At 47.7% G+C, this 26,669-nt stretch overlaps 1 long non-coding RNA gene across 2 annotated transcripts in view; it reads left to right on the top strand.

The window, feature by feature from the left end:
- The window catches only part of LOC126513056 (uncharacterized), a 36,387-nt gene extending 9,724 nt beyond the window's left edge, over nt 1–26,663 (top strand). For both annotated transcript variants that reach the window (XR_007595242.1, XR_007595243.1), the window contains exons 3-5: nt 17,883–18,096; nt 22,718–22,823; nt 26,167–26,663. This is a non-coding gene — a long non-coding RNA (uncharacterized lncRNA). The remainder of the gene's footprint in view (nt 1–17,882; nt 18,097–22,717; nt 22,824–26,166) is intronic.
- The last annotated feature ends 6 nt before the right edge of the window (nt 26,664–26,669 follow it).

Raw genomic sequence — 26,669 nt, 5'->3', positions numbered from 1 at the left:
GTTCTCTTAAAGGAGGAAGCCCTAATTGAGAAAATGCCTCTTTAAGACCCAGCTGTAAGGCATTTTCTTAATTATCGATGGGGCAGCCCCAGCCCATTGTGAGTGGTTCCATCCCTGGGCTGGTGATCCTCGGTTGTATAAGGAAACAGGCTGAGTAAGCCGTGTGGAGCAAGCCAGTAAGCAGCACCAGCGTCCAGGATCTTGCCCTGTGTGAGTTCCTGTTCTGACTTTCTTTGATGATCCACCATGCTGTGGAAGTGTAATCCAAATGAACCCTTTCTTCTCCAACCTGTTTTTCAGTCATGGTGTTTCGTCACAGCAATAGGAACCCCAACTAAGATACTTCCTTTCTTTCTTTGACATAGGGTCTCACTATGCAGCCCTGAACTCACTCTGTAGACCAAGCTGGCCTCAAGCTCGCAGAGACCTGAGAGAGAATGGCGCTCTAGTTCAGGTGCCAGAACGCCTAGGTAGCACACACAGAGCCTTGGTTTGATCCTTACTACTGCGTAAATCATGCACCCTTAACCCAGACCACATACTGTGCTTCGTACAAGGATGTAGCCTATGTAAAAGCGAGGAAGCGTGCTGTTTGGGAGATCAAAGACTTTGTGGTGAATGTATTGGATGAGATGGCTTTGTTGTCGTTTTGTTCTTTGGTTTCTCTGTGTAACAGTCCTGGCTGTCCTGGAACTCACTTTGTAGACCAAGTTGGCCTCAAACTCAAAGGAGTCTACCTGCCTCTGTCTCCATAGTGCTGGGATTAAAGGCGTTAGCCACCACCCCTCAGCAATGAGATGGATTTTGGAGGAAGCACTCCTGGGCAGGGGCAGAACGGATCCCTTGGAAAGGGACATCAGGAATAGAGGTCCACACAGGGAGGCAAGAGAGGACCCCAGGGCTGAGGAATGAGCTCAGGCGCACGAACACATCCACACACATAGGGATTAATTAAAGTAATTAAATTAATTAAATAAGTAGCTGGGTGTGGTGGCACACGCCTTTAATCCCAGCCCTTGGGAGGCAGAGGCAGGCGGATCTCTGTGAGTTTGATGCCTTGCCTGGTCTATGTAGTGAGTTCTGAGCCAGTCAGGGCTACACAGTGAGTCCCTGCCCCAATAAACAAGCAAAAGAACAAATGCATAAATAAATAAGGAGGGCAGGAGAGTTGTTGAGCAGAGACATAAAAGGGTGGAGGGCACTTGGAAACACAGTTCAATGGCGATGACAGTCACTCTGAGGGTGGCTGAAGAAGAGGCTTTGTCCTCAGTAACAACCTGTTCAGGCGTGGGGTGGAGGTCACAGGGGTGGGGTGGAAGCTACAGGGGTGGGGGTCATTGGGGTAGAGTGGAGGCCACAGGGTGGGGGGTCACAGGGGTGGGGTGGAGGCCACAGGGGTGGGGTGGAGACCACAGGGTGGAGGCCACAGCAGCAGCTCTCTTTGGCTGTAGGTCCTGCACTGGCTTTAGAACCACAGAGGATGAAAAGCCATGTCAGACCCTGGTTTCCGATGTTGGGATTTGTGTGGCCCTGGGTGGGTCAGAAAGCTGGCTGCTCCAGCTGAGGAAACTGAGCACTTTGCTCCTTCCCCTCTTCTCTAATTCTTTATGAACGACTTACCAAGGCCAAGCTTTTCCCGAGGACCGCTGCCTGCTTCAGGAAATCATCGCAGCACTGCCCAGGCCCGCATTCTCTAGCTCCTACCCAGGGCACAGCCCCTCACAACCTGTCACAGTTTCCGGGTGACTGCTTGTGGCAGGATCTATTTTTGATTCAAGAATGGATTTTTTTTTTTCTTTTCTCCAAGTTTGCAGCATGCCCTACAAATTGCCTCTGTGCAGGGCCAAGCAGGAGTGATTGGAGGGATGGTATGGTCACTCGTGTAAGAGCCAAGCTTCTTGAGGAAATGGTACTGTATGTGTTCGTGGGGGTTTCTTGGGCAGTGAAACCGGGGTGGGGGGGGAAGGACAGAATGGGGAAGTCTCGTAGGTCCCTTCAAAGATTGTAGGAACTCAGGTTCAGGACGGATATGACCGCAGGGCGGATATGACCGCAGGGCGGATATGACTGCCTCCGAGTGGCAGGGAGGCAACAGAGCTGTCTGTCAGGGGAGGGTGTGATGATGGAGCCACCAAGCAGCCATCTTCTTGAGCCCAAACAGATGACTAACAAGTGATCAGAGTCCTCTTAGACTTGATATGCCCAAGATCCTAGCGTCCTGGAGCCACCTTGGGCTAGGGATGAGCCCTGGTAATGATTGATCAAGTTTCCCATAGTTTAGAGGGATGTATAGCCCCTTCCCCACCACATTGACTTAGAGAAAATGAAAGTATTGCTTGGACTTGCCTTTGAAGATGGAGACTTAGTACCTGCCATGCCCTCCACATTAGCAGCTCTGTCCCAGAGGAGCACTGAGTGGGAGCCAAGGACTGCCCGTGCACACCCATCCAGATAGAGTCCTATCTCCAACATGTGATGGCACCTCTCCCTCCTAGCACCCCGCCCCCACCCCAGTGCCCTCCCTTCAGGATGCCAGGCTGACTTCAAACCATATAGGCATTTATAACCTTGACCTTCTTATCCTCCTAATACTGAGTGTTAGGGTTATAGGTATGTACCAACACCCCTTCTTTATGGGGTGCTAGGGATCAAACCCAGCAGCCTCATGTGTGTTAGGCAAGCCCTTTTACTCACTGACAACATCCCAGCCCACTGCTGAACTCTTTAAATGACCTTTATCTATATAAGCAATGCTTTACTCCGTTCTCTTCTACCTTCTAGCTTATTTCAGTTTAAAATTTTATTTTAAAATTTGCAATGCCTGGGATTGACCCTGTGACCTCTTGCATGCTAGACAAGCACGGTATTGCTGCCCTACAGTTCCTGCTTAGTTGGTTTGGTTTTGTTTCTTTGAGACAAGGTCTTTCACCATATAGCTCAGACTTGTCTCTAATTCTCTTTATAGCCCAGACAGGCCTTAATTTGTAATCCCCCTGCCTCAGTCTTCTCAGTGTTGAGATTACAGACAGGTACCACCACATCCACACCTTCCTTTCTTTTAACATCTTTAGAAAAATATGTCTATTTATTAATTATTCTGGGGTGTCTGTGCGTGTGTGGAGGTCAGAGGACACTTCTGGGAGTTGGCTCTCTCCTTGTTGAGGCAAGGTCTCTCGCTTCTGCACACTATCTACTTCAGCTCTCAGGCTTCTGGGAGGTTGTCTCCACCTCCATCTCCCTGCGGGTGTGCTGGGATCACTCCACACCACTTCATTGTCTTTTCGTGTGGGTTTTGGGGACCCAGTTCAGATCATCAGGTTTGCGTGGTAATTACCCTCTGAGTTCTTTCCCTGCCCCCTTCTAAAAAAAAATCAAAGTTTAATTAGATGGAATTCACATTCCATAAACTCATCCATTGGATGTGCACAGTTCAGTGGTCTAAGTGTATTTACAGCCACATAATTGTAAGCACTGCCTAATTCCAGAACTTTTAAATCACACCCCCCAAAAACTTGAGACTTGCCCCCAGTCCCTCTCCCCATTCAGCTCCTCACAGCCTCAAGGCTACCTGCTGCCTTTTTGGATTTTCCTGTTCTAGGCATTCCATACAAATGGAATAACACATCATGGCCTTTTGTGCTGACTTCTCTCGCTTGGTATATTGTCCCGCAAGTTCACTGATATCAGGCCCTAGTACTTCATATCCCGGTGAACTCATATTCCCTGGCAAATAATATTCCATTGTGCGGGCAACCAGTATTTCACTTACCTATCCACCTTTGGGTTCTTTGTATTTTAGCAACCATGAATAACACTAATAGGAAATTCACACACATTAAAAATGATTTATTTTTAATTTACATGTACATGTCTCTTCGTGTATATGTGCACATGCATGTGTGTGCTGATGGAGGCCAGAAGAGGGCACCAGACTCCTTGGAGCTGGAGTTACTGACAGCTGTGTGTCACCTGGTGCGAGGAACTGAACTCAGTACTCTAAACAACACTACGCTTACATGCTGAACCACCTCCCTAGCCCCCTCAGATACAGGCTTTGTGTATCTGTGGTTTTATCTCTTGATCACACCTAGGTGTAGAATGGCTGGGTCATACAGTGACCCTGGCCTCACTTTTTGTGGAGTTACCGAACTCTTTCCAGGGGTGTTGGCATTTTACATCCATGTCAGCAATGCGTGAGGGCTCTGGTTTCTCCACATCCTGTCTCTCTGTGGCTTATAGCCTCTCTAATGAGGGAATTTGATGCTCATGCCCCTCAATGATACTGACTGAAGATCTTCTCATGTGTTTATCAACCATTTGTATATCTTTTGGAAAATATCTATTTATACACCAGCCTAGCTAAATTTTTAGCTGATATGTAAAATCACTAAAATCTCACATGTTAGTAGAGTACCACCACACAATGTTTCAGTACACATATCCCTTGTGTGATCCGGTTAAACAAATTGATATCCTCAAACATTCGTTGGAGGTGTGTCCCGCCTGTGGCTACAGCCAGGAGAACTCTGAATGAATCCACACAAAATTATAAACTTAAAATATTGTGAGGTTTTTGTTTGCAGTTTTTCTTTTGCCCCTCAACTGTGTGATTCTCAAGGGCGAACTTTTAGCTGACAGCATCGTGTCACCTGTCAAAGGGTGGATTGTGTAAACATCCAAACCACCTTTATGCTAACTCTGAGATATATAGAATATAACGGCTGTCTGTGGTTGCCTACAGCTCAAAGACGCTGGAATTTCTGACTCCTATCCTGGTGTGCAGCTTAGCCCTGACTGGCCAGCCTTGCCCAGCCTGTCTTCCCTCCACTCCCCCAGCCTTTGGTAGTCGCTACTCTGCTCCGAGCTTCTCTGAATCAGCTTTTTCACATTCCACATGTGTGAACATGTGCTACTTGTCCTTCTGGCTGATTTTATTTAAGCTCCACTGTGTTGTGGCAAATGACAAGTTCTCCTTTTTAATGACTTAGTAGTATTCGTTTATAGATTTGTAAGGCATGTCTCTGCCCACTCTCAGCTGACAGACACTTACATTGTTCCCTTTCTTGGCTGCTGTGAATCCAAGCTGCAGTGACCTTGGGAGTGAAGTGGTGGTGTTGACTAACTTCGTCTCCTTTGGACCTAGGATCCGTGGTGAAGTTGATGGGTCATCAGTTAGTTGTAGTCTTCAGTTTTTTGAAAATTTTCTGCATCGTTTTCCATAATATCTGTGCAACCTCATGTAAGCCTGGAGTGTAAGGGTTCCTTTTCCTCCATATCACTACCAGCATGCATGATTTTGGTTTTTTTTTTTTCTTTCTGGTAGCAGCCATTCTTGCTGGAGTTAGATGATATCTTACATCTGCATTTGTCTGGTAACATTTTGTCATGTTGAACTTTTTTTGTATACGATTGGCTGATGTGGGAGGTCCTTCTGTCTATATGTTGCTTTCATTGGTTAATGGATAAAGAAGCTGCTTTGGCCTGTGATAGGACAGAGTAGAGCTAGGCAGGAAAAATAAACTGAATGCTGGGAGAAAGAAGGCTGAGTCAGTGAGATGCCATGTAGCTGCTGCTAGAGGAGAAAGATGCCGGAAACTTGCTAGTAGGCTACCGCCTTGTGGTGATGCACAGATTAATAGAGATGGGTTGATTTAAGATGTAAGAGCTAGCTAAAAATACACTTAAACTATTAGCCAAACAGAGTTGCAATTAATACAGATTTTTGTGTGATTATTTTGGATCTGAGTGGCCAGGAATGAACGAACAGCCTCTGTCAACAATTGGCCATTTCTGCACCAAAAGAAAAAAAGGAAGAAAGAAAGAAAGAAAGAAAGAAAGAAAGAAAGAAAGAAAGAAAGAAGGTCTTCTTGGATCTATTGTTCATTTTTATGTTGGGTAATGGGATTCTTTTGGGGGTTGATTTTTTTTTTTTGATTCAGGATCTTATTTATCCTGGGCTGGCCTCCAACTTGCTATATAGCTGAGGATGATTTTGAACTTCTGATCTGCATGCCTCTACTTTCTAAGTGCTGGGATTACAGGTGTGCTCCCCCATGCTCAATGTATGTAGGACTGAGCATCCACCCTGAGCTGCAGCGTATGAGGTGTGCGCTGCAGGAACTGAGCCACAGCCCTTCCTGCTATTGCTGAGTTTTTAGAGTTACTTACACATAGCGAGCACCTCCTCTCTTCTCTTGATTTGTCTATTTGTAGTGCTGAAGCTTTCAGTTTGACTGCAATCCTGCTTCTCGGTGGTTTTGCTCTCTATGCTTTTGGAGTCTTTTTTTTTCTAACTAGTGGTTTGTCTTTTTGTTACTGAGCAGTAATAGTTCTTTATATGTTCTATATTCTAGTAAAAGTCCTATACTAGATATGCCACTTGTAATTTAAAAAATCACTTTTGGTGTGGCCATTTGAATGAGGCTGGCTCCCATAGGCTCCTATGTTTGAATAATTGGTTCCTGTTTGGGAAGGATTGGAAGGTGAGGTCTTGCTGGAGGAGATGTGTCACTGGGGTGGCCTTACCATTCTAAGAGTCTCTCTTTCTTGCTTTCTACTCGTGGACCAGGTGTAAGCTCTCAGCTCTTCCTGCAACCTTGCCTTCTCTCTGCTGTCCTGGACTTTAACCCTCTGAAGCTGTAAGCCCAATTAAATGCTTTCTTTTGTAACTTGCTTTGGTCGTGGTATTTTTTTCACAGCAATAGAAACATAAATAAGACATTGGGGGTTGCCTTTTCACTTTTTTGTAGCACAAAGATTTTTCATTTTCTCTTATTTGGAGACAGCTCTTATGTTTCCTAAGCTATATTCAAAAGATTCATTAAAATCCTTTTAATTATGTGTGTCTGTGTCTGTGTATGTGCATGCAATGCCCATGTATGCCAGAAGAGGGCGCGGGGTTGCAGGAACTTGTGCCCTGCTGAGGTGGGTACTAGAAAGAGAACTCAAGGCCTCTGAAAGTGGACATGCTCTTATCTGCTGAGTTGTCTCATCTCTCCTGTCTATCTTCCGACGTTTTTTTTTCTTTTTTTAGATTTATTTATTATATATACAACATTCTGCCTCCATGTATGCCCGCATGCCAGAGGAGGGCGCCAGATCTCATTACAGATGGCTGTGAGCCACCATGTGGTTGCTGGGAATTGAACTCAGGACCTCTGGAAGAGCAGCCAGTGCTCTTAACCACTGAGCCATCTCTCCAGCCCCTATCTTCCGATGTTTTAAACTTGGATTTGTTTGTTCCTCTTTTCCTTCTTCCTCCTTCATTAGAGCAATGATCCATTTTGAGTTAATTTTTATTCTCCCATGGTGCTGGGGGCCTTGAGCATGCCAGGCAATTGAGTGCTCTCCCACTCAGCTACTCCCTGATTCTAGTGTTAGTTTTCATGCAGAATGGTATATAGATACGACTCTAGCTGTCTCACCGTGTGCTGAGACTAGCCCTTCTCCACTGGATTATCTTGGTACTACTGCCAGAAATCAATTGGCTTATATCTGAAGTCTCGGCTCACCACACCATTGAGTACTATCGGTTGGTTGGTTTGCCCTCCTCCCCGTTCATTCATCCCCTTCCTAGGTGCAGGACACCTGCCCGACAGGGTTGGTGAAGAGTTTGGGTGGTGGGAGGGACTGCCACGCCCTTTGATGTTGGGGCAGGAGACGTGACACCCACTACATTTCCCGGGATCTTAGCTGTTTTTCAAAGACCACTCCTTCTTTCTGTGGCCTCCTTGTTGGAACTGATGAGAAACTTTCCTGGAGCTGAGGGCTCTCTTGGGCACCAGGGTGTTGAATCCTGTGCGACATGTAGTTAAATTAGGGTCGTCTGTGAATGCTGTGGACCAGCACCCGTTGGTCCCCACAGGGCCAGGAAGCAAAGCCTGGCTCGTGTCCCCAGGGCACAAGGTGCCTTCCTGAGGTGAGCCAGACAGGGGAGGGGCAGATCCAGGGCGCAACTTTGTGGCTCTTCCCTTTTCTCTGGTCGTTCCCTTTTTTTTTTTCTTGTCCGAAGCAGCTGCAGGCTGGGCAGGCAGAAGCTGGGGGTCCTCTGGGTCCCCGTGTTCCTGGGGCAGTGGCCAAGTCTGCAACCCTGCGACTTGGTGGCCTGGTGGCTCAGGATGCGGCCAGGGTGGCGCCAAGCTTCCCTGGTTGGAAAATGAACACAAAAGAACAAACACGGAGGCCTGCACTATGCTAATGCGGCACAGCCCTGGCCACCGTCACGCGGTGCCTCATCATCACTGCCTGGGCCCCGGCCGTGAGCAGCAGGACGCACTGCGGCTGATGGCGGCTCTGATAGCGTGGGGCTCAGCGGGTTTCTCGCCGCTCGGGAGCCCGAATTGCCAGTACAGTTGAGGGTGGGGGTGGGGGGTGATGTACCTCCCTGTTAGATTGAAAAAGTGATCAATGCCAGACTAAAAAGTTCACAGGGCGCCGTGGCGCACAGAGGGCTAAGCCAGGTCCTTCCACCCCACCTTCCCGAACCCCAGAGCTTACCCTGCGCCCTGACAGCGAGATGACCTCGTAGGATTCTGAATACGCATAGCGATTTGGCTTTTTCTCATTCTCTCCATCACCAAACGCACTCCTGGTACACAGGCCGGTCTCTCGTTTGCTTCTTTCTCATGAAGAATGTGCCTGGAGCGGCTTTCCACACTAGCAGGCACAACCCTGTTTAATTCTTTCCAAATGCCACATAATATTCCACAATACCACGGTGAAATAATTAATTTAACTTGTCTCCAACTACTACTAATTAAATGTTTGCTGCACACAGGCCTTTTAACTGAGCCCCTGACTTGTATTGTCTCCTTCAATCCTCAGGAGAGGTTCTAAAGGCAGGTGTAGCAGTTTATTTCATGAGCCGTGAAGAAGTAGAGGTGCCGGGCGGGTGTGTTTGAGGCTGCACAGCTGGCCAGTGGTAAAGTCGGGATACTTGGTTTTCCACCCCCAAACCTCAGGGCATAGACCTTCAGCTATTTTCGAGTCCTGGCAAACTCCTTATCCTACAAGCAAGCGCTTTTGTTTCTGTGGGATTCTGCAGGTCTCATCCTGGTGGTTCCAGACCAATGATTTTGGTCTAGGAATTGGAGAGCAGAAACCATCACTTTACACGATAGAGCGTCTGGATCGAAAAGAGATGTCCTGTTTCTTTTGCAAAGATACTCCTGTATCTTTCAAGGCGTTTTGTGCGTACCCTGCGTTTAAAGGCTGGCCTCCAAGGGTGGGGTTGCGGCTCTGTGGGTTCGCTATAGCATGCACTGTATCCCCAGCTCAGAAATTGGTCTCGGCGCTGTCCTGCTTTCTCCAATTAATAAATATGGAGATCATTCTCTATTGGCATATGTGTGTATCATATATAATTTTATGTATATATGCAATTCTTTTTCTTGTATTTTAGATTCAATTCTGTTTTTTTTTAATTTATTAAGGCATTCAGAAATTCCAAAGTAAAAATAGCAAAATCAGGGATACACTGACTCATTTTTGTTTTGTTAGACACTTTTCATTTCTCTGTGTAATTACATTTGCTAATTTTCAAAACAATTCCTGGGATTTTTATCTATATATGCCCCAGGAACATACAGGGAAGATCACACTGTTCTCTGAATTTCAAATTATGTGTTCTGTTTTCTGTAGATATTTCATGAGTTCATTATTTGTGTGTGTGTGTGTGTGTGTGTGTGTGGTATGCATTTGTGTGTATGCTTTTTGTGTGTGCTTGGGTGGGTGGGTAAGTGCACATGTGTGGGCGTGTCCGGAAATAGAAGCCTGAGGTTGATGTGGGAAATCGTCCTCCATAGCTCTCCCACCTTACCCAATGAGGGAGGAGGGTCTTTCATTCAAACCCAGAGTTCACTGATAATGGTGGCCTTGCTGCCCTGCTTGCTCTGGAGATCCCTCCACCTTCAGGGGCTGGAATCACAGGCTGGGAGCCACACCTGCCTGACATTTCTGGTCCTCACATTTGTGTAGCAAAGTGTTTTATCCACTGATTCACCTTCCTAGTCATGAATGTATTCGTAATGCTTAAATCTTCCATCTATCGAGCATGTAGTATATGTAAGAGGTTACGTAGAGAGATGGGATGCACCTGCTGGAAGAGTGCTTGCCTAGAATATGCGAGGCCCTGGGTTCCAGCCCAGTACCACATAATCAATAAAAGCTGAAGAAGGAAAGCCAGGGTTGAGCTCCTCATGGACTGGCTAGCTAGCTGAACCAACATTATCAAGTCATCAAAACTGCCCCCTCCTTTATTTCTAACAGCCAAACCATACCAAAATATGTGCAGTTTGTCTCCCTCTAGATTCTTTCCTTTCTCCATTGGTTGTTCCATTAATTCATGTTTCTGTAGCAAATTATAATTGCTAATGTTCTGTTATCTATCTATCTATCTATCTATCTATCTATCTATCTATCTATCTATCTATCCTCTCCTTCTATATGTTTGGATTTTTGAGACACGGTTTCACTATGTAGTCTTGACTGTCCTGGAACTCACTATAACCATGCTGGCCTCAAGTCACTACGTAGTCAAGGATGACCTTGAACTTCTGTTCCTTCCGCCCCTACCTCCAGAGTGCTGGGGTGCCATGTATAAGTCACCATGCCCTGCCCTGTATGCCATGTTTGCACAGAAACTTACTATCTAGTACTTGTCTCCCAAGAAGTGTTTAACTGATGCTTTAGCGGATTTAGAGGCAGCATTTAGAGGCAGCTCAGGGGCAGAGGACTTGTGTAGTATGCACAAGGCCTTGGGTTGGAGAGACTCGCTTGTCCTTGTCCTCGGCTCAAAGTGTCACATTTCACTGGCCAGATCCAGTTCTATGGCCTTGACTAACTGAGAAAATGAGAACTCTAGGGAACTCAAGCGGTTGCTATAGTGTTTCCCGGGTAGTCATATTGTGATCTTGACTAAGAAGACTCAAGGAAGCTGAGGCAGGAGGACTGCTTGAGTTACCAGCTATCATGGGCTTCATATGGAGATCTAGTGAGTCAGAAACAAAGAGCAGAGGAGTACGAGGAAGAAGAGGAGGGTCCAAGGGTCACACATGCAGCTTGTGGGAGTCTCTGTGATCTCCATAGCCAGCAGAGAGACAGCCAAGGGAGGCAAGGCAAGAAGGCAGTTTGGTTCAGCACAACCCAATAGCAGGCATCGATCTAAACTTCCGGATCCTTACCCCAAGTAGTTTATGTTAGGCACATTTAAGTACAGCACAATCGGTGATTCATGCATCTTCCTGGGGAACAAAGTAAGCTGGAGAAAGATTGGCTGCGGCTCCACTGAAATTCTGTAAGGTACCTGTGGCACCATCCATAGAGATGGGTTCCATAGATTGACCGAGAAAAAGAAGCTATGATAAGGGTCTGGGGACAGTCCAGTGTGGTCTCTGGTCACACAGATAGCTCAAGGTCACCAGGCTAGAAAACATCAGCTCCCAGCCTTCTGGGAAGATAACAGGTTAGACATTCCTTCCACTGAAGGAACAACAAACCCCGTGTGTGCTGACATTCCAGGTTCCCCTAGTGCTTACCTATGAACACGGGCACCTCTGTGCCTAGTATAATAGCTGACTTCAGGGGAGAATAAATAGGATTTTCTGTCTTAAAATGAAAAGGTATTGGTACAGTTTCTTCTGAGGCATTGTGTAGCCTTTACTGCCTGGTACTTTGGTAACATTTTAGTTTTACTTTTTAAATTTTGTTTATTTATTTATTCTTATGGGTACGTGCATGCACGTACATGTGTTTGGTGTGTGTGTGTGTGTGTGTGTGAAAGGGCCTACTTGGGAGAGTATGTTCTTCCTTCTACCATGTGGGTCCTGGGGATTGAGCCCAGGTCATCTCATCTGGTTTAGCAGTAAGGCCCTTTCGTCCTCTGAGCTATGTCACACACACCATTTTATTTTATTTTTAATTAATTTTTAGTATTTATTTATTGTGTCCTTGTGTGCACATATGTGTGTGTATGTATGTATGTATGTGTGTGTGTCTGCATGTACATGCCATGGTGTGAGTGGAGGTCAGAGGACACTTTTTAAAATTAATTATTTAATTTTGTGTGTATGAGTATGCGGATGTGGATGAGTCTGTATGCAACTCTGTGTACCATACGTGTGCCTGGTAACTGTGGAGGCCAGAAGAGGATGCTGGATTCCTTGGAACTGGAGTTACAGATGGTGGAAAGATGCCCTGTGGGTTCTGGGAATAGAACCTGGGTCCTTTGGAAGACCAGCCAGTGCTCTTTGCCTTCCCTCCATAGGACATCTTTGGGGAGTTGGTTTCTTCCTTCTCCCATGTAACTCCTAGAGACTGAACTCAGGTCATCAGGGCACGGGGACAAGCACGCGGACCTGCATGGGGACAAGCATGCTGACCTGCATAGGGACAAGCACGCTGACCTGCATGGGGACAAGCATGCTGACCTGCATGGGGACAAGCATGCTGACCTGCCGAGCCATTGTACCAGTCCCTCAGTGACATTTTAAAGTTGGCCCCATGGCCTGCAGCTCCTCACGGTGTTTGTTTCTTTGTTGTCATTGCTATTGTAATTGGATTTCAACTTCATGTGTGTTTTCTAATGGATTGTAATTTATGTATAGCGAAGTTATTCATTTTTACATATTGAATGTATAATCCATCATCTTACTGAAATCTCTAGGTTTGCCTATAAAATTCAGTCAGTTAGGGACTGAAGATGTGGCTCAGCAGGTGGAGTTACTGGTCTTTCAGGAAGCCCTGTGTCTGATGTCCAAGTATACATCTGTAATCCTGGCACTAGGGAGGTAGAGTGGCAAGATGTCAGAAGTTCAAGGTCATCCTCAGTTACACAGAGAGTTCAAGGCCAGCCTCAGGTACGTGAAATCCTTTCTGGAAAGACAAACAAAACCAACCAACCAACCAAACAACAACAACAAAGCTTCTTTTGGATTAAGCAGTTTTTTTTTAATTTGTGTGTACGTGTATGGCTGTGGGAGGGCGTGGCCCGTGTGTGCAGATGCTCAGGGAAGCCAGAGGAGGGTGTCGGATTCTGTGGGGCTGGAGCTGTATTAGGCTGTGGCACCTGGCGTAGGAGCTGGGGCCCAAACGCAGGTTCTCCAGAACATTCTTATGAGCATGGAGTTTGGAAGGAAATGAGGGCCAGGTGTGTTTTCTGTATTTTCAAAACAAAATATCTTGAAAAACAAAATGTTCAGGCACATTTACTGAAACCTGGGATTCTGTCTTCTCTGGGAATCTTGGCGGGGTCGGCGGCTGCTGGCTGCTGCTGTTGCTACAGGGCGCTGAGCCTGGGGTCCAAGAGCAGTCCTCGGAGGAGACTTCAGCCCCTCCCTGCTGTAGAGGACACAAAGGTCCCTAAAGGCATTTGCATTTGAAATGTGGTGGGCACTTTCAGAGCGACATTGTGTAATAACAGTGACAGCAGTCACCCAGGGCTTGCTTACGACCTTGCTGGGGCTGTTTTGTGCTTGACCAGGGGTGAGGCCAATGCAACCCTCTAGCATTTTATTATGGAAAATTTGCAGAAAAGAGGAAAGAGTTGCACGGGCACGGCCCACATCCTGCACCTAGCTGGCGCGATCTGCGTTCTGCCCTAGTTGTTTTAATTATGTAACTAGAATCCGTCCTGCCTTTCATCCACCCCGAAGTGGTCTTCAGTTTTTGATGCGTTTCAAAGTGAACTGGAGGCCTCCGTAAATTCTATCTGTGAAAATTTCAGCGTGTGTATCTTTAGGTAGAGTTCAATGCCTACTTTTAGTACTCTGCAAGATTTAAAAAAAAACACATTTATTTATGTGTATATGGGTGTGCTTGTGTGTGTGTATATATGTGTGTGTGGGTGTGCATGTGTGCCGATGTGTGTACATGTATGCCATGAAGCTCTTGTCAGGAGATGGTTCTCTCCTTCCACCACGTAGGTCCTGGGAATTGAATTCAGGTCATCAGGCTTGGTGGCAGGTGCCTTTTCCCTCTGAACCATCTCACCGGCCCTGTATTCAGTACTTTTGCTTTTTTTTTTTTTTTTCCAAGACAGGGTTTCTCTGTGTAACAGTCCTGGCTGTTCTGGAACTTGCTTTGTAGACAAGGCTGGCCTTGAACTCACTGAGATCTGCTTGCCTCTGCCTCTCAAGTGCTGGGATTAAAGGCATGTGCCACCACTACCTGGCAAAGAAATTGGTGATTTTTTAAAAATTTTTTATTTATATTTTATGTATATGACTGCCCTGCATGTACACCTGCATGCCAGAAGAGGGCTTCAGATCCTGTTATAGAGAGCTGTGAGCCACCCTGTGGTTGCTGGGAATTGACTCAGAACATTGAAAGAGCAGCCAGTGCTCTTAATCTCTGAGCCATCTCTCCAACCCTGTTATCAGTACTTCTCATCCAAGTAAAATTAGCACCTAATTCAACATACAAACTTAAGTATGCTATTCTGTGTGACCTGATAAATTAGTCCCCATTCTGGTTATGCAGTAGTCACATCCTTCTAGAAAGTTCCTTGGGGCTTCCTCCTCGCACAGTCTTCACCTTCACCCCTTCACCTCAGTCAACCGCAGCTCAGTTCTTTCCTCCCAATGGATTAGTTTGACATATTCTAGAACTCCATGGAAAAGAAATCACTCCCCTGCTGGGTTTCCTCATCACGTAAGACACCGAGAAGGTGGCCCCCAGCAGCTCAGGAGCAGAGCCCGCACAGCCTGACCATGTGACCTTCTGGAGCTGGGATTTCCCAGCCTCTAGAATTACTAAGATGAATATTGGTTATCTGAGCTACCTGGTCTGCTATCTTTTGTTTTTAATAGTGTGAGCTGACTAAAAACACACCATGGACAGACAGACAGACAGACAGACAGACAGACAGATGCCTGAATTAATTAACTAATTTTTAAGTTTGGTTTTTGATGGTTTCATCTGTGTATGAGATGTGTTGTGAACTTGCTCAGCCTGCTGTACTCGTCTGCCTCCCTCTCCTTCGGATAATCACCGCCCCCAACTAGTCCCCTCCTACCTTTATGACGTATTAACCGTTGCCCACTGCGAGATGAAGTGTCTGTGGGAAAGGTGGGTGACATTGCCGGACTAAGGGTGCAAGTTTAAGTATTTGGAAGGTGGTTTAGCTGCATGGCTGTTTAGTTTTAATATTAGTACAAGTTCCTCTCGAGGGACTGTGACTTCCCCAGTCCTAGGTGATTGCTCAGGCCTCGAGGACCAGATGCCCGAATCCTTTGCGGTTTCTGGGTAGTACTAATGACAATGTTGGGAGCACTGTGTGCGAGTCTTTTATGGATGCATTTCTTCCTTCCTCTTGGGAAAATAGTGAGGAGGAGTACAAGTGTTGAGTTGCAAGATGTATGCACAGGTTCCTGGGGAAAGTACCAGAGCTTCTCTCAAAACGCTTTCTATGGCCATCTGCAATGTGTGAAAGCTCTGGCTTTTCCCTAGCTTTGCATATGCTCAATGGTGTAACGTGAATTCTAATTGGTCTTCATAATAAAAACCCGGAGTCAGATATCGGGGTAAATGCTGAAAGATCAGAGAGACAAAGGAGCAAGCCAGAGCCACTTCTTACCTCCCCAACTTTCTAGCCTGAAAGGGGGCAAGCTCCTGTCTCCACCAGCCTTATATTCCTCTCTCTGCCCAGCCATATCATTTCCCGTCTCCACCTCCCTAGTGCTGGGGTTAAAGACCTGTGCCTCCCAAGTGCTGGGATCAAAGGCAAGAGATCCAAGTGCTAGGATTAGAGGTGTGTGCCACCGCTGCCTGACCTCTACGGTTAACTAGTGGCTAGCTCCACCCTCTGATCTCCAGACAAGCTTCATTTGTTAGAGCACAGACAAAACACCGCCACACAATGGTGTCTGGCCTCTGCTTTGGCCCTTAATGGGCATAAATCTTGTGTTAGGGAAATACCCTTATCCTAGGAAGGGTTTTCTTTCTTTCCTCAAAGAAAGAAATGTATGGTATGTTAGTCAGCTTTCTGTAAGTGTAACAAATGTTTGAGAAAATCAACTTGAAAAGAAGGAAGGTTTATCTTGACCCAAGTTTTGGAGGGGTCAGGCCACGGTTGGGGAGACCTGTTGGTTTTGGGTCTGTGATGAGGCAGTAGTATATCAAGAAAGGGAATGCTTGGTGGAATAAGCTCTTTGTGCTATACTGAAGAGAGAGACACAGAGACACACAGAGATATAGACAGAGACAGAGAGACAGACAGGGGTGGAGAGAAACAGAGACAGAGAAAATTAGGAAAGAACTTTCCTCAAGACCCAGTAATAGCACTTTTGGGTATATATCCAAAGGATGCTCAATTGTGCCACAAGGACATGTGCTTAACTATGTTCATAGCAGCTTTGTTTGTCATAGCCAGAACCTGGAAACAACCTAAATGCCCCTTGACTGAAGAATGGATATGGAAAATGTGGTACATTTACACAATGGAGTACTACACAGCAGAAAAAAAAACACATTTTGAAATTTGAGGGCAAATGGATGGAGCTAGAAAACATCATATTGAGTGAGGTAACCCAGATCCAGAAAGACCATTATCACATGTACTCATTCATAAGTGGTTTTTAGACATAAAGCAAAGAAAACCAGTTCACAAATCACAATCCCAGAGAACCTAGACAACAATGAGGACACTAAGAGAGACATACATGGATCTAATCTACACGGAAAGAGATTTAAAGGTACACAGATCTGAGTATGAACCCACTGCTGTGATTCCGTGTGGCCTCTGACACATTGGTTCATCACAGAGCCTCGGTTTTCCCATCTGTGAAATAGTACACCAATTCCTACCACACTGGAGGCCATGAAGAACAGCTGTACAGCAATGGAGATAGAACACTGTTTCCTTCACTGGGCGATTCCGTGGGTCGGCAGGCTCTTCCCTACTGTTCAAGAAGAGAGGCACGGCTGCTTTTAGACTCTGCCCTCTGCACAGCACGCCCCAACCACCCACAAGATGCAGGTCATGCTGCCTTTGAAATCCCCACTGTTACAGGATTTCTGTTACACATGAATTATGACTGCACAGCCAAGGACAAATGTCTTCGTGCCGAGTGCCATTAACTCGTGTGGCTTCTGTTGTATCTGGCTTTCCTCGGCAGCTCTCCCTCCAATTCGGCGAGATGGGCGACTTTCACTGGGATGTCCTTTGTGGCATAACGACCTCCTTTAGACCAGGAGTCTGGTTTCCTTGAGACCTCACGGAGGTATGAGGAAAGTCAGATCTGAGCACCATTCTATTGTGTTGGGGCAAGAACAAAAGAATGGAGCCAAATCCTCGCGCCAGCCATTTTGGGTGATCAGCCTAGCAACTTACGACGCATAAATTTCCAAGAGAGAGATTTTTGGGTTTGAAGCACAGGCTTGTCTTGAGGGTTGATGGTTAAACATTATATTCTAGAGTGACAAGATGTAATAACAAAAAAAATTGGGAAAATTTCCCTATAATGGCAGATGGAGATTAAAATGCATTTGGGGAAATTTCCAACATACATGAACATAATGGAAGCAAGCAAGTCCTCAGTCCTAACCTGTGGGAAATGAGCTTTGCCCTCACCTCTCCAGCTGAGAGTGAGCTGGAGACTGGCGGCTGCCCCCAGGGTCTCTGGGTAATGAGATGATGGGGGAGGGTGGCAAACAGCTGCGGTAGTAGGTTAATGAGACAAAGCAATTCTGGAACAGGAAAGGAGTCTGAGACGATGAAACCTGCTGGCCTTGGCGAAGATTTACTCGGTGCCTTGAGGAAGCAGAACGGTACCCACTTTGCAGAGTGGACATACTGAGGCCTTGGAAACTAAGATCTCGAGAGGTTGCCCAAGGAGTCTGGTGTGTCCGAGACAATGATGTTTGTTACGGTCTTTTCTATCTGCCAGGTGGCTCCTGACCATCTGGGGACCAGTTGTACCTGATGCCAGGCTATGCTGACCTGTACACACTTGCCTTCTGCTGGTCCCAATTAGGCAATGTGGAAGAGAGAACTCTTCAGCTCCCAGCAACGGTGACATCCCATGGACTACATGTGACAGAGGTCACCTTCACACACCTGCAGCTGGCCCTCCCTGGAGGTGGTCATATGGGTGACTCAAGGTAGGTCACCTCATCCTATTCTGAAAACAATCCAAGAAGACAAGATGTTCTTGGGGTGGCAGAATAGCCAAGGCCACTTGTCAGCTGTGGGATCTTCAGTAGGCTGGGGGGGAGCAGCGAGCTGTGGCATGCTTTGCACTGTCTGACGTGGCCTGTCCCTGTCCCTCTTCCTCCCTCAACATGACACTCACAAGCCTTCCCAAGTTCTACCGGAACCCAAGGGTGTTAGTGGATTTCCTGTGAGTGCTGTTCAGGGCCTAAGCTTTGAATCCGGCATGGTGGAGGTGGTGTGTGTGTGTGTGTGTGTGTGTGTGTGTGTGTGTGTGTGTGTGTGTGTATGTGGTGGTGGGGGTGTTCAGAGGGGGTGAGTTTGAGGTCTCAGCATCCAGGAAGGCTGGAGACATCCTTGCTTGTGCCTCTTAGTCTGCAGTGATGCTGAGTTACCGCTGTCAGTAACCTCAATGTACAGTGGGAAAATCAGAACTCAGTTTTTCCCCATCTGAACTTTGGATCTCACGACAGCATTGTAGACTGTTTCTGAAATGTCTAATATCTGAGAAAGAGCGGGTTTACCGTTGGGGACTAAGGAGTGACATGGAGAGATGAGTCAGGGACAATGCCGCCAGGAAATGCGGAACATCTGAAGGTTAGGGCCACTCAGCCCAATTCTCCCTGACCAAAGGCCACACCATTGCCCACAGCAGCCCTGGCTTCTGTCCTTTGCCTTGTGTCTTGGGGGCAGACAGCTTCCTGGCATCCCCACTCTCAGGTCCATGCATTGAGCAACCACCGGTGAAAGTGGCAGCCAAAGAAGGGTCTTTTTTTCTCCAGAGTTTTTATTATTATGGGCTAAGGGTACCGGATGGAGTGCGGGAGAACACTGACTTCCAAATTCTGCTCGAGAAACTAAACCTAATTTTGGGAAGTACAATGTGCCGAAGAGAGATTGCCTCTTAATTCCAGATTCATGCGGAATGCAGGCAGGAAGCAGAATCCCTTAACATAACACGGGCTTTTTGGTGCCCTAACAAAATAATAAATCCTTGAGGAATTCCCCAAGCAAAGGTAAAGCAGGATAATATACATTTCTTAATATTGCAGAAGTTTCCTTAATCTCATTGTTTAAACTTTTCAATAAACTGTAATGTTTATTAGTAGTTTTTCATTTCCCACTGTCAGATAATTCCTTTTGCTAAGTTGGGATAAACAGGGTCCCCCCCCAGCGCCTCTGGTTTCAGTTACGTGTGATATATATCTGACCAGACACTTGATGTAATAGAGAACTATTGTGTTTTCTACCACCGTGAACTTAGAGGCGTGTTAATGCAATTGAATTGATTGTAATATTTTATAAAAGTTTCTCCACTGGAAATGTTGTTAGTGATCCGAGTTGTCTGAGGTTAGGAGAGCGCACTTGGAACTTTCTAGAAGCTTCTGGGCAGCTATCGGGCAAGGACCAGGAGGTGTGCTGTGTCCAGAGTTCACGTTCTGGCTTCCGAGACATTCTGCATTAGTAATCTTTCTCACCACTGTGACTAAACACCGACGAAACAATCTTATGAAAGAGAGGTTTATTTGGGCTCACGGTTTAGGGGGATGCAGTCCATCGTGGAGCAGAAGACGTGGCAGTGACGGGGGCTCTAGCTCTGGCGGCGGGGGTATGAGGTGGTTGGTCACATCGCAGTACAGTCCAGAAAGAGAGATGAACATCAGTGCTCAGCGATGGTCCTTTCCCCTTGTCCTTCAGCCTGGGTGGGAGCTCAGCCCATGGGGTAGGGCTACCCACATTTAGAGTCCTCATCAGTGAAACCTCTCTTGGAAATGCCCTCACAGACATACCCAGGGGCATGTCTCCGAAGTCATTCCAAATCTAGTCAAGTTGACAATGATGACTGGCCATCACAGACAGATTCCTTAGAAGGAAGCAAGGGGAGGGAGGCTGGGAAGCTGGCTTGGCAGTTAAGAGCACTTGGTGTTCTTGGAGAGGACCCCAAGTTCTGTTTCCAGCGTCCACATCAGATGGCTCAGAACCACCAGCTCCCAGAGGGTCTGATGCCTCCAGCCTCGGCTGACATTTGTGTTCCTGTGTGTAGATATACATGTAAACATAATTTTAAGATAATAAAAATCAATCTGAAAAAAGGAAGCATGGCTCTGCCTTCATCCAGAAAGGTCTGCAGAGGCAGAATGCATTTTTTTTTGTAAGGGTCTCTCTATATAGCCCAGGGTGGCTTTGAACTTGAGATTCCCCTGCCTCTGACTCCCGGGTGCTAGGACTACAGGCCTAGGCCATCACACCCAGTGACAAAATGCACCTGTATTTTGTAAAGCAAGTATGTTTATCTACTGCTGCCAAGCACCCCGAATTTTGGGTTTCCCTCCTGTGAAGTTAGGGGAACTGCATGAAACTGGAGGTTGTACTGAGTCCCAGGCCACGTTTTCAGGGACGTGGTGGGAGATGCAACCTTAATCACTGCAGAGAGAATGTTCTATCGAATGCCCTAGGACCTGTGTTCTTCCCCAGATCCCCATCGGGGAGAATCCTATCTCAAACGATCAGTACAAGGAATGAAGAAATTAATTTTTACTTTCGCTCTCTCTTTTTTTTAATTGATTTTCCCCCCTTTTGGAAATGGCAAATAGTTTAACATTGTTAGCAAAATTCTTTCCACCCAGTAGTGGGGAGGGGGTGAGGGACGGGTAGAAGGAATCCTACCCAGCTAATGAGGTGTGGAACCCGGTCATTAGTTCTGCTCGAAGTCCCCATCAGCCCCAGATTCAGCTGGTGCCCTTCCAGGTGTTTCCAGATTCCTCCGGTTGTGGTGTGTTCACCCTCTTGCCCCCTGCTGTGTGGCTCCCTGCCCCCATTCTGGCCATCAAGAACAAGAAGAGGATGAGGTGGGGTGGATGCCCCCCCCCCCCGCAATTTTTTGTGCAGGTGTGGGATGAGGGAGGGCAGATGCTGGGCAGAAGCCTGTGGTTTCCTTCATGCCGGCTCCCTGTTCCCCAGCCTTCTACTATTTAGCGAGAGGAGCAGCCTGAATATCATTTTCCGAAGAGATGAGACTGAATGGAGCAATCAGGAGAGAAGGGCTCCGCGCTCCCCTCCTGTAATTTTATCTTTCTTCATCTTTAAATGATGCTCAAAGATGGTCAGGGCCCGTGTGGGGGCTGGAGGCACAGAGGTGAGCCTGTCTTCTTGAACAGGTTGTCCTTGAGCTAAGCCATCCTTGTGCCTTAGGATTTAGAACTATGCTCAGGTCTGAGGCTAGGGCCGTAGTCACGAGCTACACGTGGCCCGTTTAAATTGAAGGTGCTGCAAACAACTGGGAAATTAGAACTAGCCCCTTATTTGTACAGCTGTATTTTAGATGCTCTTTAGCCCCATGTAGCTACTAGCTACAGAATTAGATAGCACAAAACACAGAAGATGGCCGCCAGCCTAGAGAGTTCTACTGAACGTCATCAGCCTGAAGCGCTCAGTCTGGGTACCCAGTCTGGAGGGCTTTATATATGCACAGGACACAGGCCTGGACGCTCCACACGTCCCTCTAGTTGAAGAGGCAAAGTAAAGGGCAGGAAGCTCATGAGGAAGGAAGGAACGACTCCAGGCCCCCCTTCAGCAGCCCTGGGCCCACGTGGCATGGAGCTGTACTGTGAGACCAGGCCAGTGACCACAGTGATGCTAGAACTCAGTTACTCTCAGCTGGCCTGAAGATTTAGCAGTGAGACAGCCTGCCAGGCCCCATGGAGGGTAGGTAGCCTCTGAAGGGAAGGGTGGCATGCCACATACACTACTAGATTAGTCAGATCTGTACTCCCCCCACCTTGTATGTGTGTGTGTATGTATGTATACTTGTGTTGGGGTGGGGGTTAGAGGTCAGATTTGGGCATCGTTCCTCAAGTGCTGTTCTCCGTGTTTGAGATAGAATCTCTCACTGGCTGGAGACTTAGCGATTAGTGTAGACTGGCCAGCCAGTGAGCCCTGGAGAGCCATCTGCCTCTGCCTCCCCAGTGCTGGGGTGATCAGCGCATCCTGACTCTTTCACATACCGCTTCTATGGTTTGAACTCTGCTCCGCATGCTTGTGTGGAAGCGCTTTACCGACTGAGCCATCTCCCCAGCTCCTTGCCTTTCTCCTTTCGGCATTACATAAAGTACTACCATGTTGGAAGCCTTGCTAATGCTGGGTAGGCATCACCCCTCCAGGCTAGCTAACTCCTGGAGAGCATAACCTTCTATGCACAAAGCGACCAGTCCAGAGATCTCCGGTCACCAACTGCTTCATTTACCCAACTCCCAAACACCAAGCCTTGTTCTAAGTTTCCCCTGGGCCAGGACTGGGCAGATGGAGTCCACCCTACAGCCCAGAGCCTGTGGTAATTGTTTAAACTCCCTAATCCTGAATTTGCTTAAATGTGTCTTGCCTGTCTCCTCCCATCGAAACCAGAATAAAGCCTCTGGCCCATTGTAGTCTGAATGAAATGAGCCCCATAGGTTCATAGGGGCAGCACTATTAGGAGGTGTGGCTTGTTTGAGGAAGTGCATCACTGGGGGTGAGTTTTGAGGTCTCAAATGCTTAAGCCAAACCTGGTGGCTCATTGTCTTGTCCTGGATCCAGATGCAGAAGTCTCAGCTACCTCTCCTGCATCGTGTCTTCCTTGCACGCCGCTAGGCTCCTGCCATGACAGAACGGACTGAACCGCTGAACTGTGAATCAGCCTCAGGTAAAGGTTTTCCTTTACAAGAGCTGCTGTGGTCACGGCGTCTCTTCACAGCAAGAGAAACCCTAAGACTTCGGTGTTCTTCCTTCTACTCTCTTTCTTTCAACTGAGCCCGTGTTCCACTATGTGGCCCTGTATAGTCTGGGACACCCTATCTCCTAAGAACTACAAGAAGCAAATTCCTTCCCAGACCATTGTCCTGATCTCTGTTACCTTACCATATCTATCGCCTGGAGGAGTGGGTTCGTTAGCGAGTGTCTGGGCAGCTTGCACAAAGCCCTAGCTATTCCAGCTTGAAGAAACTGGGCAGGGTAGAGCACGACTGAAATCCCCGTGCTTGGGAGGAGGAGACTGGAGGATTAAGAGTTCAAGGTCACCCTCACCTACACAGTAGACTCAAGGCCAGCCTGAACTTTAGAGACTCTATCTCAAAAAAAAAAAAAAAAAAAAAAAAAAAAAAAAACTCCAGGGACGTTTAAGAGAATTATTTAGTTACACTGGTGGGAGAGGCTATAAGGAGAAATGCAGGGTGATAGGACAGTGGCAACTGGAAGCTTTGACGCAGGGAGGGAGTTAGTTGGGGACGGACTTCCCAGGGAAGTAGCAAGGAAGTTGAAACCTAAAGTTTCAGCCGAGTTAGCAAGAACATGCGAGCAGGGCAGGGCATGCTCCTCACAGAGGGAACAGAATGTGCCAGACCTCAAGGAATGAGGGAGGTGGCATATTCCAGAAAATGGAGGGCTTCACTCTCCCCGAGGAGCCAGTGAGGTCAATACCAGCCCAAGAAAGGCATTGCTGTGATTGAACCCATTGTGTGAGGAGGCTGGGCACCGTAGCAACACTGTATTCATAAGACTCCTCCTGCTCAGGACTCCAGACAGCCTGTCCTAGGTGTGACTTGCAAATGAGCCCCTGGTTTCTCATCCTCTCCAGAGCTGGAGTCCTATGGCTTCCCTAGAGCTGGTATCGGCCTGGCTTCTAGATTACAGGGGATGGCCAGGGAAGGTGTCATGGCTTGTGGCTTCCAAAGACAGCTGCACCAACAGGTACCTGAGTCCTGCTTTTCTTGACATGGGAGTCTGTCCCTCGACCTCTGCCATTGCTTTGACTAAGAAACACTGGAGGAAATGAGGCTGCCTGACTTTGGAGACCAGGACATAAGAGGCAGCAGGCAGCTGTCTGTTATCTTTCTCTTGTCTCCTCTCACCGTGCCTCGAAGCTCTGGCTGTCACCTGGGGTATCTGACTGCCATGAAGCTGATACACTGGAGAAATTGCAAGAGCCCAAGTAGAGAAAGAGGGATAATGGGGAGACAGCAGCTCCGCAGAGACAAGGGTCTAGTCTAAACCAGTTGTGACCGGTCTTGTCTAGTCTGGACTGGTCGAGACAGGTCTAAACTGGTCTGGTCCGGTCTGATCCAGTCGTGACAGGTCCAGACCAGACTCTTCTCAATCAGTCCAGACCAGACCAGACTTGTCTCGACTGGTTCTGACAGGACCAGACTGGTCTCAACTGGTTCAGACCAGAACAGACCAGTCTCGACCGGTGAAGACCAGACCAGAATGATTTAAACCATTCTCAACCATTCCAGACCGGACCAGACTGGTCACGACTGGCTTAGACTGGACCAGACCAGTCTGGACGGATCTCGACTGATTCAGACTGGACCAGATCAGTTTAGATTGGTTTCGAAGGGTCCAGACCAGACCAGACCAGTTTAGACTGGTCCCAACCAGACCAGACTGGTCTAGACTGGTTTAGACCAGTCTCAACTGGTGCAGACTGGACCAGAACAGGTTCAGACCAGACCAGAACGGTCACCACTGGTTCAGACCAGATCAAATTGGTTCAGACTGGTTTAGACCAGTCTCGACTGGTCCAGACTGGTTTAGACCAGTTCAGACAGGACCAGACTGGTTTAGACAACAAAGGATCCCACGGTGTCGCATAAGCACTCTGTATGGTCTTGGGGACTGCAGCAAGGCAGGGCAAGGTTAGTGTAGTCATGGGAATTGCAGCAGGGCAGGGAGTCTGGTGGGGTTCTCATCTTGGGTGGCCTAGAGCATCCCTGGCAGGTATTGCACACAGCGGGGTGTGCTTTCAAATGCAGTCAGACTCTGATTTCCAGCTCTGGACTTTGGCTTAGTTTCTAACCAAGTGCTGGCTGGACCACCCTAGAGCACCTTCCGTGAAGAAAAGGTACGCAAAGCAAATGGGAATAGAACCCCAGTTTGTCAGAGAGCGTGGCTGCTTTGACAGAGATCCAGCTAAGGGGCATCACCTCACACACACAGCCCATGTGTGCTCACCCCCAGGCTGCATCAGTTTACCCAAGCAGGTCCCAGATGGGTAGTTATGGAAATGACAGCCAGGTCTGTAGGCTCATAGCAGGTTTCTCATGCTTCTTAAAATCCAACTCTCACTTGGCATGAATGGATAATGGATGCATCCCCACCAAGAGAGTGTTAACTGTGCCAGGCAAGAGCCAGGCAAGGTTTTGATTGAAGGAAGTTCTGGTTTTGATTTTTTTTTTGAGGCAAAGTCTCACATATATGTACACACACACACACACACACACACACACACACACACACACACATCCCAGATTGGCGCTGAACTCACTACGTAGCTAGGGTTGACCTTGAACTGCTGGTCTTCTTGCCTCCACCTCCTAAGTGCTAGGATTACAGGCGCACCTCCACACCCAGTGTCTATGATGCTGGGGAGAGTTAGGGCTTTGTTCATGCTGTGTAAGCGCTCTACCCCAGTCCTGGAAGGAGCGTCTGTAATTATCCTAGTTTTGTTCATGAGCAGAGATCATTTCCCAGAGAGGGAAAGCGGTGCGTACTAGGGTGCCCAGAGGGACTTCAGAGTAGGTGGCCATACTTTCAGCCCCTTACAGGAGTCTCAGGCATCTCCCCAAACCCCCTAGCAGAGGGCAGTTGGCACAGCGCTATGGCACCCCGACCTACTCAGCCTGGGACGTGATGCACTTATTTTGATTGTGTGATCTTCAGGGATTAGAGCAGTGGGCTCTCTGGGGGATGCTGGGCTTGAAGATCCCTGAGCCCCCTCCCCAGTCTTGTCATGAAGAGGCTCTCTGAACCCAAGTCTCCCACCTCCCAATCCATAGCAAAGATCCACTCAGGTTATAGCTCCTGTTTGCAAAGCGAGCTACACGGATGCCTTAATTAATTATTCAGGCTGACATCGCCAGCTCCCAAATCACAAGGTTGAGAAGAGATCATAGGAATATAATCAATGTGAACTTGAGTGATAATCACTGGTCCCCGGGTGGAGCAAAGAGAAGAAAACCCTCTAAATTGGTCTCTTTCTTCTATTTTAGCCTCGATTCTGCCAGCGGACAAGATAAAAACGCCCTCCTTTAATAATTAACGAGTAGGCACCGGCGCCCCTGGCGTGGGCCCCCAGGAGGCCTCTCGCGGTGGCTTTGCCTCCTGGAAGCCGAGGCGCGTGTGTACAGCCACGTGCCATCAGCCCGGTCTGGGGCGCAGCACTGAGTCACAGCGGCTGACCCAGCAAAGTGCTGAGAGTGTGACCGGAATGAAGGGTTGCTCCGACTGTCTCCGAGGTGGCGTGGCAGATCAAATCACAGCGGATCAGGCGCCGAGATGTTGCCTTGCTCTGAGTGACAGAAGTTAATAATTAGTGACAATGATTGACAGATACACTCCATCTGCTGCTCCGACGCCTAGGAGCAGTTATTCCACAACTGTCTGCGGGCACAATGAACTCCCCCGGGAGCGCGGGCTGGCCTGTGATTGACAGCTGCCTCCAAGAGAGACAGGCCACTGACGGAAAGTCGCTGTCAGCAGAAGCGCTCTGCCC

The sequence above is a fragment of the Alexandromys fortis genome, unplaced genomic scaffold (genome assembly GCF_014885135.2).
Source record: "Alexandromys fortis isolate MF-2015 unplaced genomic scaffold, M_Fortis_MF-2015_v1.1 scaffold_122, whole genome shotgun sequence".
Classification (NCBI taxonomy): domain Eukaryota; kingdom Metazoa; phylum Chordata; class Mammalia; order Rodentia; family Cricetidae; genus Alexandromys; species Alexandromys fortis.
Note: the sequence above shows the minus strand (reverse complement) of the source record. Positions and strands in the feature narration are given on the sequence as shown.